The 17,058-nt window shown below is 47.7% G+C and overlaps 1 protein-coding gene across 1 annotated transcript in view; it reads right to left on the bottom strand.

Annotated features, from left to right (window-relative positions):
* SMC5 (structural maintenance of chromosomes 5) overlaps positions 1–17,058 on the bottom strand; it is a 1,384,551-nt gene that overhangs the window by 1,078,076 nt on the left and 289,417 nt on the right. The gene's annotated exons all lie outside the window — the stretch shown is intronic.

Here is a 17,058-nt window from a genome sequence, read left to right as displayed (position 1 = left end):
TCTTCTACCTTCACATGTATATTTCTAAGAAACCCACATATTTCTTCCTCAAAATGTCTAAATACAATGGTCTTTCTCATCAAATTCTTAGCCATGCACACAGAGTGTTTTAAAAGGGACGTTCTATTAGTATCCATATTCACATTTTTTAAGTATAGTGAACTTCTCGCACATCTCCAAACTCCAAACTGTTGTTAATGTCAGGCCAAGCTTGGAAGATGGAAGATGCCTCCATATTTTACCTTCAATCCTATGCAGCCACATCACTTCCTTATCCATGCATGCTTCTAGACCATAAACAATTCCTGGAACAATAGAGGTTCTATATAGTTTAATCAACCCTGGTATTGAACAACTTCCTTTGTGAAAAATTAACGCCTTAACCAGTCTAACTTTCTTCATTATCTTAATTTATTTGAAGCTGCAAATAGCCTTCCCCTTTAATCTATGGCTTATGGGGAGGCCAAGCAAAGTGTACTCCTGGATCACACCTATAGGAGTTTCATTACATTTCCAAACAAACTTCTTGTCCATAATCTCGGTTTTCCCAATTACCATAACTTTTGTTTTCTGGCCACTGATGGTTAAAAATAATCCTTGGAATATTTTTCCAAAGCAGCAACACTTCTTTGTAGGCGTATGGCCGTTCTATCCAGTATCGCAGAATCATCTGTGTAAGAAATCTACGCCACTGGATCCTTACCCAATTTCTGGGAAAGGTATTGCATTTTTTCAGACACTGCTGCATATCGGCAATCGAACAACAACATCTGAGATATTACCTTCACTATCCAGCCGTATAGGTGGTGCTCATTACAACCTTCTTCTCTCCCCTCATTGCTCAGCTCCATGGTCCGCACTTAACTGTATGGTTTGGCTGCCTCTTTAAGAGATTGGCTCTTTTTAATGTTTTTCCTTGTTTGTACCGGTATGCTTTAATTTCAAATATATACTCACTTGTCAAATTCAAACTCAGTATTATTTCTTTTTGTCGTTACAGTCAGTACTCACTTGCCAAAATGTTTCTCCTCCGGCTGCAGCCAGACAACGAGACAACAGTCACAGGTGCATTCTCCTGTAGAACACGCACTGCGTATGTCAAATATTTAAGTCCCTGCAGCTGTAAAGTGGGGTGGGGGCAGCAGCTGTTAAGTGGGGAGGGGACACAATTTGCAGACAAAACAGAAATCACAAGAAAGGCACTTCTCCCTCCAGACCACAGCGAGACAGCACTCACAGGTGCACTCTCCTGGTGCACGCAAGCTGGTGCACGTGTCAACTGCTTACATCCTTGCAGCTGTAAAGGGTGGCGGGGACACAATTTGCAGACAAGAAAATTATAAGAAAGGCACTTCTGCAGTCCAGCAGCGAGACAGCACTCACAGGTGCGCTCTCCTGGAGGTACCTCTTCGGCACTGGTACAGAATTTAAGAGACAAACGTTTGTGGATTGCTCATTTTGTATATACCTTTGTTTTTACAACTGATTGGGTGTTTACCCTTGGGAGATGTGGGCACAAGAAAATGCTGCTATACCACAAGCAAATCAAAAGACGTGTTGATTTATGTGGCAGGGCCCAAGGAGGTAGTCATTTGCTTCAACAAAACATTTTTTCTCCATGATTTTAAGATAACTGTCCATGCTGCCACAACATATTGTTCTATTCCCGACACCACCCAGGTATATCCTGGAGTCAAAGCATGGTATGGAACGGTAACTGGATTTAAAGAGCATGCATTCACGTTAAAAAGGGCACTTAGCACTGTAAATAAAACCCAAAGATAACAGGACCTACCTACCACATCCCAAAAATCCTAGTGCGTTAACAGAAATGTCTTCATGCTTAAACGTCAGTTGATATTTGGTAAGATGAAGGACTGCTGGTTAAGAATTTCAGTTTGGAAGCTTGAACCGAAAAAGAACGCCGACTACATACCTTGCCTTTGCGAGAATAAGCTAGCCAAAGGATGCCAGACACAACGATCTAGTTGGGGTGCATTTCAAAAAACGTTTTTTTGAAGAAAAATGGCATCCAGATTACAGAAAAAGTAGAGGTCCATCACAATACAATAATACAATTCAGAAGCAGTCCTGACCCGGAGGGGTGTGGGGAGTGGGGGTGCAACTGGGGAGAGCAGGTGAGGGGCTATCCTTGTCCCAGTTTGCCTCACACAACGCCTCAAACATCAAATGCTCACCAATCTGTCTCCATTTTAGACATACCGGAACCTCACTGCAGTTCAGAGAGGCAGCGAGCACAGAAAAACAATCGTCCAGCACCCCACATCACTAGTTGGCAGTCTCAGCAATAGGAGCAACCCTCACGGGACCCAAACAACCCAGAGAGCACATCCACCGGAGAGAAGATACCGCGCAGGGATATCCGGTTCCGGCACAAGGACCCACCGCCAACTGAATCCCTAGACCACCAGGGACTAGTTGGGGGCTTGTCTCCCCTTTGAAACAATTGACTTACCTTGGGGGAACCCGGACCAGGGTCCCAATAATCGAACTGTTACGCTAACCTGGTATCCACAGGGACGCCACCCAGCCGGGTTACTCGCTGGTATGCTTCTCAGCTTTGCCCTGATGTGGTCTGCGGGGAAGGTGCTGCCTGAAAATACAGGAGGACTGTGTTCAAGACTGACCGACTGGGGCAAGTATCCTCCCCTCCACCCCCGTATGATTTCAGTCCCTCTGGCGCCCTCTCCTCACCTTGTGGTAAAATTAGGCGTGCTCTCCGTCCTGCCTTCTTTGCAGGGGCGCGTTGTCTTTCATGGGCGAGTGCGGTCCAGTTACTTCACTGACGCCGGCCCATTTGATATTGCACAAGTAGGTCTTATTGCTGTTCTTTAGTTTTGATGCTATACTGCATGCCTTTCTTTGTTTAAAATGTCTCTTTTTCTCCCTTAGGTATGCAGAGCTTCAGCGCGGCGAACTGGCTTGGTTGAGCCCCGCTAGTAAATGATGGCGCATTAAGAGCGCTATGATGCGGTAAGTAAGTGCTATGCGCAGCGCTGCCAAGTCTTGCCTTTGCTAACCTGTGTTTTCCTTCCTTGTAGGTCGCGGTGTTCTTCAGCGCAAGTGGAATGTCCGGAGTGGTGCCAGCCGAGAGGCGACCAGCCAGGTAAGCCTTTTGAGCAGTTCGTAATTTGTAAATGTCTCTACTGCTTTCTTTAATGTTGCCTCTATCTTCCTCTTTCAGGTTGTTCTGTCCGGGAGTCGTGCAGATTCGAGGAAGCTGTTCTCAGTAGCTGCGAGCGTTTAAAGATGAAGACTGCAGGTAAGATGCTGCTGCTAATGATGTTCCTATTGTCTCCTTGCAGGTTCTGCTTCTCCGAGGCTCGAGGGAATAGCTGGACACGGTGAGCGTCACTTTGCAAGCTGCAAAGTAACGCGAAGCGTGTTGTCTTGCTCGGGTGTGGTTTAAATAGCCCCAACAAAATAGTCCAGGTAAATTAGTCCCTAGGCTACCACACCCAAAACACTAGACCGCATAGTTTGGTTCTTCACCCAAGAACAGGTCATTGGGCTGTGCTCGTGCTGGTAGAGAGATTCCCAGACCCCCCTTTGTTTGCATACATTAACTTTGGGTTTCACCCTAAGTTAACAGGGCAATCCAGACGTGGACCCCTTGCTCACTGTTCTTAGAGAGGCAACAGTTTCACCTCACTGATGATGCCCAACAAGGCTGAAACACGTGTATGGGGTTACGGATGGTACTCTTGTTCAGAGGAGATTTGCCTAGCATTTCGGCGCTGGACTGCCCCTGGGCAGGACAAAGGCTGATATGTGGGGAAATAAATTTCTTCTCTGTGAAAAGGACAGTGAGCTAAAGACTTGGTAGAGTCTCTCCCAGGGGTTATTCACCCAAGAACAGGTCATTGGGCTGTGTTCGTGCTGGTAGAGAGATTCCCAGACCCCCCTTTGTTTGCATACATAAACTTGGGGTTCACCCTAAGTTAACAGGGCAATCCAGACGTGGACCCCTTGCTCACTGTTCTTAGAGAGGCAACAGTTTCACCTCACTGATGATGCCCAACAAGGCTGAAACACATGTATGGGGTTACTGATGGTACTCTTGTTCAGAGGAGAATTGCCTAGCATTTCGGCGCTGGACTGCCCCTGGGCAGGACAAAGGCTGATATGCGGGGACATTTCTTCTCTGTGAAAAGGACAGTGAGCTAAAGACTTGGTAGAGTCTCTCCCAGGGGTTATTCACCCAAGAACAGGTCATTGGGCTGTGTTCGTGCTGGTAGAGAGATTCCCAGACCCCCCTTTGTTTGAATACAATAAAGTAGTTCCCAAGCACATTGTTTTTCATGGTGTATGAGCCTGGCGCCATAGGCGCCAGGACTGGCCCCACGAGGGCTTTTGAAGAGGATGCCAGGCTCTAGAGGCCCAAGTCCTGACTCCACCTGGCCAATGGGTTTGCCAGTGGGGGTTTTGGGCGAGGGTCGTGACATGGATAATAACCATTACAGTCTGCCATGGCGGCTCTGTACCAACCTCGCGTGGAGAAAGTGGGCAGAGCTTAGCTCACTTTTAGAGAGGATCCCCTTGCACATACACCCTGTCCGAAATCTCCTCCCAGCAGGGGAAGATGGGCAGAGTTGGCCCTACGCGGGACACATGAAGTGTGGATTATCTGGGTGAAGTTAGAGGAGGAAGCAGGCCAAGGGCTCAGCAGAAGGAAGGAGAAAGGTATCCGGTCATATTGCATTTTTTTTATGTTATGTTTTTTTTTGGGTTTAGCTAGTAAAAAAACCGGTGTAAATAAAAAAAACGAGGGGGTGGAGGGATCCCCCCCAAAAAATAAAAAAAATAAACACATTCGACATTTTTTTCCCCCAGCATTTTTCGTTCGACAAAATGACATTGGAAAAAGTGACATTCGACATAGTCACTATAAACCAAGGAGAAAGCAGCAAAGTGTGGAGACAATTCAGAAGGTGAAGTATTGGTTTAGCAAGTGCAAGGGCACTGTATTTTGAATGCATGCATTTGTGTGTAGAGTAAGTTAGTGTAAGGAGTGAATGTGAAGGGGTTGGTAAAGAATGGAAGGAGGGTGTTGGAGTAGGAGTGTTGGGATGAGAGTAATGAGGTAAAGTTGGGAGTAATGACGGGGAGGAGGGTTGAGATAAAATGGTGGAGGGAAGAACAAGGAGGGAAACATTGGAGGGACAGAATATTTGCAAAAGGAGTATGGGCAGGGGTGAGAGTACAGAGGGAGAGTTGTATGTGAGCATGAGTGAATTTGCTTGAAGACTACTGAGTAACGCTTTTAGAACACAAACCACAGGACAGAGTAGGCACAGTCACAGAGAGAGTCAGTCCAAGAGGGAGTTGTGATAGCCAGATAATTAGGAAGACCACTCTAGAGAAAGGCCAGTAGGGGTTACTGTTTGGTAGAACTAACCTAGGGTTAGGTACTACTGGATTAGAGAGGGATGTCAAGGGAGCCGGACATCCCTATGGCCCACAAAGTACCGATACATACCCTTGAACCATCTTGTGGCATCTGTGACATAGACAAAGTCTCTTGAACTTGACACATACATCAACTAACAACCAGTACTGCATCCAAAGAGCTGGCGAAACATCCCTACGGTTTACATAAAGCAGTAACCTGCCTCCCGCATTTTATATGAATTGAAGCTTTTGCAATGTGGTCATTGGCAAACCCAAATATAGGTATGCGGTCATTACAGAAGTCAATGCAGCCAGGGAGAAGTGCATTTACACACTGAAACTTCTGAGGGAAGGTGGAATAATCCAGAAATCTTGCGATAGTACTAAACTGGAAAAGGCAGGATTTGCATACCACCGATAGACAAATTTAGCCAGACCCCCAGATTTTTTATCTTTTGGGCTGGAGTAGCACATGGCATAACATAAGGGCAGTAGTCAAACAATTTTCTGAGCAGGTCTGGACAATCAATAATGAATCAGAGCTGTTATGAAGTGATAAAGTGCACTCCGCATCATATGTTGTGTTACTACTCAGTAGAATTTCGGATTTCTCGGTATTGAACTAATCCGTTAAAATGTATCTTCACAAGGTAGAATGTGTAAAAAGAAATGTTCAGAAATAAAACAAATAAGAAAAGGAACCACTTATTTCTGTGGTTTACAAAGAATGCAAAGGGGATTTACTCCCTTATTTCTGAAGGTCTGCCCCTCTATGGATGTCTTGCATTAGTTAATCTTCAATGTTTTAGAGTTAATGTTCCTAGATTAGGGTCTGCCAACGGGTTAGTAGCATCAAGATAGTCGTTGGGGATATCCTAAACATTTAATGGAAATCCCTGATCATGCACTTTATGGCGATCAAACTTCTAAATCGATTTGATTTTATTTGCTTATATAGCGCGCTGAACCCTGGGGTAGCTAGGCGCTTGAACTTGGTGGGAGTTACATACAGGTTATACATGTAAAGGTACAGTAGATACAATGGCGCTTGAACCTAGTAGGAGATACAAGCATGTAAAGTATATGCAGGTATAATAGAATCATTTATACAAAATTTCCAAAGATGTACAGGTGGTGGTAGGATTCAGGGAGTGGCTCAGGAGGGGGTGGTTTGAGTGAGGAGCCAGGAGTTTACTTTGAATCTGAAGGCTAGGAAGGAGTGTTCATCTCTCAGTGGAGGGGTCAGAGAGTTCCATGTTTTGGCAGCTAGAACAGGGAAGCTGGATCCACCTGATTTTTGGAGTCTGAATTGTGGAATGTTGAGGCAGTGGGCGTAATTAGCGATGGTTGGTCTTGATGAGGTTTCCCAGGTGAATTTGTCGGACAAGTACTTTGGGGCTGTATTGTTGAGGCATTTGTGGGCGATCATCAGCATTCTGAAGGTTATTCTGTCTTTGATGTGAAGCCATTTGGCCGTCTGACTGGTTTGGGTTATGTGTTCATGACGTGGTATGTTGAGAGCTGCTAGGAGAGCATTGTTTTGTAGGATTTGGAGTTTGTAGATATTTTGTTTGCTGGTGCCTAGGTAGAGGGAGTTGCAGTAGTCGATTTTTGATAAGATTAGGGTTCTGGCTAGTGTGATGCAACTAGGTGTAGACAGGAATGGTCTGCAGGCAGTTATTAGCTTGGTAGTATAGGCCGAGGCAGAGGCTCTGGCATTCACCTGTTTTGAGAGTGATAATGCGGAATCGAGGTAGACCCCTTGGGTTTTGGCGTTTTTGGAGACATTAATAATGTTCCCGTCAATGTTAAAGGAGTTGTATTGTGTGTTGAGTTTGTTTAATCGTTGCCTTGTGCCAATAAGTAGAAGCTCAGTTTTGTCGTCGTTGAAACACAATCCGTGCTTAGCCATCCAGTCTTGGATTTTGCTTCTAAATCGAGTCGCCTTTGTCAGGGCATCTTTGTTAACCCTGTAAATACCTAGTCTGTGTGTTTTAGTCTCATGCCAGGACAGGACTAACTGTCATTCAAAAGGCCTATATAAACACTAGTGATCACTTGACTCTGTGTTTCTGGGTAAAGTGGGTTGCTCCAGCATTCTCCTCCCACTCTGCAGGGCAGCGATGGGTGCGAGGTGGATTTTGAAGCGGGACAGAATCCCGCGATCAGGAGGGCTCCCGTGTGAGTCCTGGAGGGTCTGTAGTATCTATATCATCTGATGAAAACAGGCAAAGAATAAATAATTAGATGATTGGCCTGTATCAGGCGGCTGTAACATACATCCTTGATTCAAATCATTGTCTATTTTAAAAATATGAGTCCCCACACAGTGAGCATGCGACTTGTAGGGAGTGGAATTAGAGGTATTGCTAAACGTCACCCTGAGTCGGGGGGGGGGGGTGGTGGGTGTGGGTGGGTGTGTGGGTGTGTGTGTGTGTGTGTGTGTGTGTGTGGGTGTGGGTGTGGGTGTGGGTGTGGGTGTGGGTGTGGGTGTGGGTGTGGGTGTGTGTGTATATATATATATGTATATATATATGTATGGGATACATTACTCACCGTAATCGTATTTCTGATGCTTGTATCTGCTTAGATTCACATGCTGTGCATAGGCCGACATCTAGTGGAAGCTGCGGAGTATTACAGTTTGTTTTTCGAAAGTCGAAAATGGGCGTCGACACAGGCGTGCCAGTAATACTATCCCTAGTGTGACGTCCACTGTACCCAAGATCCCTCACGCGTGTAGGATCCTCAGATTGTATTTTTTCTGACATGAGGAAGCATGAGGAGTAGCGTGAGTACAGATAATCCAAGCAGATAGACAGAAAGGTAAGACTACAAGCAATCATGCGCCTTCTCTCGGAGGGGAGGAAGGGTGGGTCGCATGTGAATCTAAGCAGATACAAGCATCAGAAATACGATTACGGTGAGTAATGTATCCCTTCTGAGGCTTGTGGAATCTGCTTAGATCACATGCTGTGCATAGATTAGCGAGCAGTACCAGAAGAAGGAGGTGGGATGTGAGAAGGGTCATGAGCAAACAGGTGTCTTAGAACCGCTTGTCCCACTTATGTATCTGTCTTGGAATTAGTGTCAATGCAGTAATGCTGAGTAAAAGTGTGAATAGAGCTCCAAGTAGCCGCTTTGCAAATGGTGTCGAGGGGAACATTTGCAATGAAAGCCAGAGTGGCACCAATGCCTCTAGTAGAGTGGGCCCTTGGCGTAAAAGGCAGAGTCTTTTCAGAAAGAGAGTAACACAGCTGTATACAGTTGATAATCCACTTCGAGATCGCGCCCTTAGAGACGCGATCCCCCTCTCTGCCTGTAGCTACGGAGACAAACAGTTGATCTGTTTTCCTTAGCGGTCTGGTTTTATTTACATAGTATAGGACCGCCCTACGCACATCTAGGGTGTGTAGTTTCACCTCAGCCGAGCTTTGCGGGTTTTGGAAGAAAGCCGGAAGCTCGATGGACTGGTTTACATGGAACTTGGATATGAATTTAGGTGAGAACCTAGGGTGTGTGCGTAAAACCAGCTTGTCCTTGTGGATAGTAAAGAAAGGATCTTGCACTGACAGAGCCTGAATTTCACTGACCCTTCTTATGGAGGTAATGGCTACTAAGAAGGCCGTTTTATAAGTCAGGTGTTTGAGACTACTTTTATGCATGGGTTCGAATGGGGGTCCCATGAGTTTAGCTAGCACCACGTTGAGGTCCCATCCTGGCGGTGGGTTCGAAATAGGAGGGTGAAGTCTCTTTACTCCTTCCATGAAGGCTTTAACCACTGGTACTTTCCACCACGAGACCTTGTTATGGGATGTGGTGTAAGCCGAGAGGGCTGCCAGGTGTACTTTCAGCGAGTTAAAAACCAACCCTGCATCCAGCAGGTGGAGCATGTATGTCACAACGTTGGAAGGAGTGCAATCAACCGGGTTGATTTGTTTATTCTGGCACCAGATAACGAATCTTTTCCACTTATCAAAGTAACAGTGCCTTGTATTTGGTTTCCTGGACTCCTTTAGAATGTCCATACACCTCTGTGGTAATTTGAGATGTCCAAACTCTATGACTTCAGGAGCCATGCTGCTAGGTTCATAGAGTTGGGATCCTGATGCACTGTTTGACCCTGTTGCTGGGACAGTAGGTTGTACCAGGCTGGGAGTCTGATGGGCTCGCACACCGCCATCCTGCGTAGGTGTGGAAACCATGGTTGTCTCGCCCACATGGGAGCAACTAGGATGAGCGTCATCGATTCCTTGTTCATCTTGTACACCACCTTCCTGATGAGGAGTTGGTGGAAAAGCGTACGCAAACATCCCTGACCAGTTCATCCACAGGGCATTCCCTTGGGAGTCCGGCTGGGGGAACCTGGATGCAAATCCTGGGCATTGTTTGTTTTCGCTTGTGGCGAATAGGTCTATAGTGGGGAAACCCCACTGAGAGAAGAGATCTTCTACCACGTCTCTGTGAAGGACCCATTCGTGTTCTTCTGGGAGGGAGTCTCTGCTTAGAGCATCCGCTAGGGAATTGAGCTCCCCTGGAACATGTTGCGATGACAGGAAGATGTTCCGTCTGAGTGCCCATATCCAGATTTTCTGGGCAAGCTTGGACAGATTTGGCGAACGAGTCCCCCCTTGCTTGTTCAGATAGAACATGGCTGTCGTGCTGTTCGTCCTGATCTGCACCGACAAGTTCAGTAGATGGGGCTCGAACGCCTTTAGCGCTCGGAATACTGCCAGAAGCTCTAGCAGATTGATGTGGTTCTTGGCTACTGAGTGAGACCAGAGACCCTGAGCTGTGTGGTGGAGATGGTGAGCTCCCCACCCAGTCAGGCATGCATCTGTGGTCACCACGGCTTGTACTTCGGGATCGTAAAAGGGTTTCCCCTTTGCGAGATTCTCTCTTGTCCACCAGTGTAGGCTCTGTACGAGTGTTGGCGAAACAACCACTAGATCGTCCCAATGACCACTTGCCTGAGACCACTGTTTCGCCAACCATTCCTGCATGGGACGCATGCGCAGACGCGCGTGGGGGACCAGGTAAATGCATGACGCCATCATGCCCAGTAACCGCATAGCTTTGCGTACTGTTATCTGTTGACCTGACTGATAATGCGGAATTTGCAGAAGTATATTCCGAATTCTCTCTTCCGAAGGGAAGGTCAATCCTTTGAGTATCTAGGATAGCTCCTAGAAACTGTTTTGAGGTGCTTGGCACCAGACTTGACTTTTTCTCGTTGATAGAGAAGCCTAATTCGTGGAGGAGGTCGATAGTCCTCTGAATGTTTGACCTGCAAATTCCTGGGGTTTCCCCCGTTATGAGCCAGTCGTCCAGATAAGGGTACACCGGGATTGCCTCCCTGCGTAGGTGTGCAGCCGCCACCGCCAGTACCTTGGTGAATACCCTTGGTGCTGAAGCTATCCCGAAGGGCAGTACCTTGAATTGGTAGTGGCGACTGTCCACCTTGAAGCGCAAGTACTTTCTGTGCGCTGGGAGCATGGAAATATGAAAATAAGCATCTTTCATATCCAAGGTTGCCATGTAATCCCCCTTTTTTAGGAGGGGGATTACCTCTTGTAGCGTGGTCATACGGAATTTTTGGGGCTTGACATACTTGTTGGCAGGCCGTAAATCCAATACTGGGCGCATTGTCAAATCTTTCTTTGGCACAAGGAAGTAAGTTGAATAGATACCCTTGTTTACCTGGAGTCCTGGGACGAGTTCTATCGCGTCCTTTTCTAGCAGAATGGCGATCTCCTCGAGAAGGATCCTTTGATGCTCTAGGGAGTGCACTCTTTGTCGTGGAGGATGGTTCCGGGGACGCTGCAGTAGTTCTATACAATATCCTGCGGATACTGTTGACAGCACCCATCTGTCTGAGGTGATCCCTTCCCAAGCCTGGGTGAAGGTGGAAATGCGTCCCCCTACTGGGGTTGCGTGACAAGGGACCCTGAACTGAGCGTCACTGTTTTGGTGGAGGCGTGCCACCTCCCTTGTTGGGGCTGCCTCTGCCTCTTCCACGACCTCTCTTGTTACCCCTGCCGTAACTCTGGGTAGACTGCTGGTTGTTATTCCATTGTGTACCCTGTCCCTGGGCATAGTTGCCTCTTTGTGAATTTTGGCCGCGTGGGCGACGAAAATTACTGTTCCCCCTCTGGTTAGGGGGTTTGTTGGTAAGCTGGCCAAGGGATTTGAGAGTCTCATATTCATCTTTGGCATTTTTAAGTGCGTCTTCGACCGCTTTCCCAAACAATAGGTCGGGTTCCACTGGCTTGTCTATTAAAGAAGCCTGGGTTTCTGTCTTGAATCCCGACTGCCGTAACCACGCATGTCTCTTGATAACAGTACCTTCTGCTATCAATCTCCCTGCGTTGTCAGCGGCGTCGAAAGTTGCTTTTAAAATGCAACCAGACACGGCTCTCCCCTCTGCCGAGATCCGAGCCAGTTGGCCCTTTAACGGTTCTGGAGCAGAGGCAATGAGCGCTGCGACTTCTTCCCATTGATGGCAATTGTAACTAGCCAACAGGGTGGTGGAATTCGCAATCCTTGCTTGGTAGGCGGACGTTGAGGCTACCTTCCTGCCAAACCCGTAAAGTTTTTTGCTCTCCTTGTCGGGAGGAGCTTCTGATGAAGATAAGGGCGTGCCAGCCCTTTTTCTAGTGTTGGTAACCACTAGGGAATCTGGTTTAAGATGTCCCCTTATATACAGAGGGTCAGACTGGGCTGCCCGGAAAATCTTTTCAATTCTGGGGTTGACAGCTCTGGTGAGGTTCGGATTCACCAGGGAAGGATCTATTCTTCGTTGGATGGATTTGAGGATAGGGATGGTCTGAGCGACCGGTCTTCTCTCTCCTACAAACTCCTCCGCGAAGTCCCTTTCCTCCTGTACACCGTGGGTGTCGATGTGGAAGTGTTCCGCTGCTCGAGCGAGAACCTCGTTAAGGAGGGGCTGGTTATCAACTGAAGAGTCAGTAACTGGGGCTTCGCTTTGTACTGGGGAATCTACTCTGTAAATTTCCTGCTCATCTTCTCCCTCCTCCAGGTCCTCATCCTCCGCATAGTAATCTGTCCCGGTTTGTTCTTCCATAATGTCAGACTCCTGGTTGGAGTGGAGTAAGGCTGAACCTCGAAGGGTTCAGGTCTTTCGAACCAGGGCTTTTTACTTAGCGGGATAGGATCGGAGGAGCCTGAGGGTGTGGCCCCTTGAGGGTTATATGAAAGAAAGTGTTCTGGGTTCTTATCATAAAAATCAGCTAAGGAAGACATCCTAGACATAACCCTGTCTATGTCTTCACTGGACCATTCCCTGGAACAGGGTATTACTTTAGCAGGTGATTTATGGGACTTTTCAAGGGTAGACTTGTGTTTGCTTGTCTGCCTAGGGTGAGAGGATGGCTTTACAGGGGTGGAAGGCTGTGCTTTCCGCTGTTTCCCCCCCTCCCCGTGCGTGGAAAAATGTTTTCCCTGTCCCTTGGAGGCCCCAGAGACTTTCGACGCCTGGCGCCGAGGGTCTGGAGAGGTATCTGTGTGCTTCGGGCGTGGGGCCTCACTGGTGTTAACCGCGGTCTCGGTATCTTGGAGCGCGGCCTGGGGGTGGAAGTCGTCTTCGTCTCCCGACGATCGAACTTCCGTTAATGTGTGTAGCGAGGCACTCTTGGCAAGAGTGGATGATTGCCTTGCGTCGTGAGGCGATCTCGATCGAGAGCGCCCAGAGGACACCGAGTCGGACCGTTCTTTTTGTGCCTCTTTCCGGGAAGTCGACGTCGTCGAGGTCCGGTTGGTCTTAGTGTGTTTAGTGTGTGTTAGGTGTGTAGCGCTTGCGTCGCCGGGGGTCTTCCCCATAGCCGCCCTGCCGGACGACCTTCCGAGGTCGGGGACCTGCGCTCGTCGGCTGTCTTTCGACGCCGTAATGCCCTCGCCGTCCGAAAGTACGGCGTCGCTGCCATCGCTGAAGGCGCCCTCCGCTGCCATGGCCTCCTGCCTGGCGTGGTGGGCCCAACGCTTTGTCGAACGGTCCTTAAGTGTCTTAGGTTTAAACCTACTACACGCTCTGCAGTTCGCTTCGGGGTGATCCCTCGGCAAGCAGAGATTGCACGTGGCGTGCCTGTCGACCCAAGGGTATTTGCGATTGCACTTGGGGCAGAATTGAAAAGGGGTACCCTCCATACGCACCTTAAGGCAGCGGGCTGCTAAGTGTAGGAATATATAAATGTAACTATATATCAAGAGTGAAGAGTATGTACCACCCCCCACTCTCCCTACTTGTAAGGGCCGAGGCCAGCGGCCTACTAGGCCCGGGCCGAGGCCAGCGGCCTTCCGAGGCCCAGATCCGTCGTGCAGCAGTCGACGGTCGATGACTTCTCCAGCCGTCGTCGAGGTTGAGGGTCGACGTTGGGGTGGGGAAGGGAATGAATAAGAATTATAATTATAATAACAGCAAAAGTATGGCTAAGGCCAGGGAACTCCGCAAGATGCTTCCGACCAGTATGGCGGAAAAAAACAATCTGAGGATCCTACACGCGTGAGGGATCTTGGGTACAGTGGACGTCACACTAGGGATAGTATTACTGGCACGCCTGTGTCGACGCCCATTTTCGACTTTCGAAAAACAAACTGTAATACTCCGCAGCTTCCACTAGATGTCGGCCTATGCACAGCATGTGATCTAAGCAGATTCCACAAGCCTCAGAAATATATATAAGCAGCGCCCAGTCTGTCCGTTGGTTAAATGGTTGTATCCAATTAGAAGCAAACGTCACCCATGTCGACGGGTGGGTGCAAGGTGTAGTGGAGTGTTATTTAAAAAATAAAATTAAAAAAAAAGATTGTGCAGTACAGGGCTGACTCAACCCTATATAAATATCCCTACCTTTGGGCAGATAGAGTTTTGTCTGAGTCTGCTGGTATTTTGCTGCAGTCAATGCTTCTGGCTCTTGTGAAGGAGTTGTCGATCTAGGGATAAGAACAGCAGGTCATGGGCACGGGCAGCCTGGTATGGGGTTGAATTTTAAGGATCTCTTACCTGCGAGGGCCATCTCATTCAGCAAACCCATGTCAGCTTCCGAAAGTCTGCAGCAACGAATGCCGCGTTCAAGGACGTGGCTTAATTTCATAGGTCCCTGCAGAGGGGGCGTGCGTACGAAAGCACGTCATCAGAGCAGCCTATTTTGCAATGTTGTGCGTCAAGAGGCCCGTGTTTGCATAAGGCAGGGGGCTCGCACCACTTGAAACACATTAGTATCACCCTTGTGCCCACCATGCTCCACAGCAGATCAATTACCTGCTGATGTCCTTGCAAGGCACCCAGCAATCCAGTCAACAATTCCCCCGTATATCATTTCAAGCCAGTACTGCTTGTAGTAGAGCAACCAAAAATACCATTCTTAGTCCAGCAAATTAAACCCACCCCAAAACCCCTCCAGGTATGGGCGTTGCAGAGTTGCCAAAGACACCCTCCTCATTCCTGTGTGCCACAACAGTTCCTTAATCCTTTCATCCGATAGTTTAAAAAACATTTTCTTAATGCCGTACAGAAAATTTGTAAAGAAGTACAACCTTGGAAGTATAGCCATTTTACATAGCGCCACCCTTCCCATCGTTGACGGAGGCAACTTTTTCCAAAATTGTACTGCGTCCCCTATTCCCGACAACTCCCTACTGGTATTGTATATAAAGGTTTCCTCTAAATATGAAAAATTTGGATGCCCAGGCATCTAAATGATTCCTCTTCCCACCGTATCCCCAGTTCGGCAGGGTAGAGATGTCCCGGTTACGGAGGCCTCCTCCCCAACAAAAATTATTTGTTCTTATTAACGTGAAACTCTGACAGCGTGCAGAAATTCCACAGTATATCTAGCATTATCAGAATATTCCCCAGTGGGTTGCACACATACAACAGTAGATCATCTGCATATAAGGAGACATTGTGTCTCGCCCCCATCCACTAGTATTCCCGCCTCACTCATCTTCCTCCTTAAGTATCTCACTATTGGCTCCAGTGCCAATGAGAATAAAATTGGTGAAACTGGACAGCCTCGTCTCGTCCCTCTCCCCAGTATCCACTGGGGCAAAAACCAATAATTCGTCTTCACCCTCGCCATGGACTTATTGTACAGTAAGTGCAACCATCAACTGATAAAGTCCCCAAGCCCAAAGACTCCCAGCACCTTCAATAACCATTGCCACTCTAGTGAATCAAATGCCTTAATCGCATCAAAAGTCGCTATTGTCATTTTGCTCTTAACCCGATCCATAACATAGTGCAGGTGACTTAAATTCATTGTGGTGTTTCACTCTTCCATGAATCCACACTGGTCCGGGTGGACTAGCCGGGAGCCACCGTTGACAATCTGGTAGCCAATATCTTCCCCCAAATCTTTGCATCAACATTAAGTAGCGAAATAGAGCAGTAAAATGAACACTCCAGGGGATCCTTCTGCTCCTTCAGCAGAACGGTAATTACCGCCTCTCTCAAAGACAGGAATAACACTAGATTCAAAGGCCTCATCGTGCACTTTTTTAAAGCTGTGGGACCAGTTAGTTGGCATACTTAGAATAAAACTCCACTGGGAACTCATTGCTACCCAGTGACCTGTTTTTGTGTATCAACGAGGTCACTATATATATATATATCTGATTCCTCAATGGGCTCTTCCAACCGTTCCCGAACGTCCCTAGCTAACACAGGTAGCCCTACCGTGGACAATAATTCATCCGCATCGGTCTCAGAGTACGTGCCCTCACAGGGATACAATGATTGGTAAAAGTGCAAAGATGCATCGTTGATGCCTTGCTGAGAGCTCACCCGGTCCCCTGACTCTTGCCTAATCTACATGATTATATAGCGAGGTTGCTCTCGCCATATCAACCAGCCCAATAACCGCCCTGCCTTGTCCCCCTCCCTATGGGTCCGCACATCAGATCAGCCTTTACCAGATTTTGACAGATTCCTGAGCTTCACGATGAGATACCAATGCCTGTGACAAGACCTCCCCCAACTGCCACCCCTCCGTCATGTCCTTCTCCAAGCTGCATATAGGCGCCTCAATTTCAAGAAAGTAGTCCTGCAATAACCTATGTACCCAACACCTTTGCGATGCAGGTTCTGCAAACATTGACCGTAAAAGCTTCCCACTGGGTCCCCACCTCCACCATCGATCCATCATTTAGTTCAAAGAACTTAATCTCTTCCCTTAGCGTTTACCCAACCGCCACATCCTCAGTACTGTGGCCCATAGTCCACACAGCTAAATCGGCGACCTCCTCCTGAATCCCTGCACCAAGGGTGAATGATCCAAGAGGACCTTTCCCAAATATTCCATATGAGTGAATGAGTGAAAATGTTCTGCCCACACAAATATGTAACCCAACTGTGAATTCTGTGGGCTATTTTGACCCACTCCGATGTGCCTCACTACATCACTTTACTGCAATGGTGAAAGAAACAGCCCAAAAAGGACCACGCTGACTCCTGTGCACGCCAAGATCTTTAAAACTGCGTTTGTGTCACAACCAAAAAATAGCGCACACCCCCTGCCACACACAGTTCAGGTGAGGTTGAAACAGAGTCCTCACTGCAGGAGTAGGCCAGTGGGCTCTGCAACGTTTTACATAGAGCAAAGTGAATGAAGCAGCATCATTGTGCTGAAA

This window comes from Ambystoma mexicanum, chromosome 6p (assembly GCF_040938575.1).
Source record: "Ambystoma mexicanum isolate Mex_15411 chromosome 6p, UKY_AmexF1_1, whole genome shotgun sequence".
Classification (NCBI taxonomy): Eukaryota; Metazoa; Chordata; class Amphibia; order Caudata; family Ambystomatidae; genus Ambystoma; species Ambystoma mexicanum.
The sequence above is the reverse complement of the archived record's forward strand: the minus strand, read 5'-3'. Positions and strand labels throughout refer to the sequence as shown.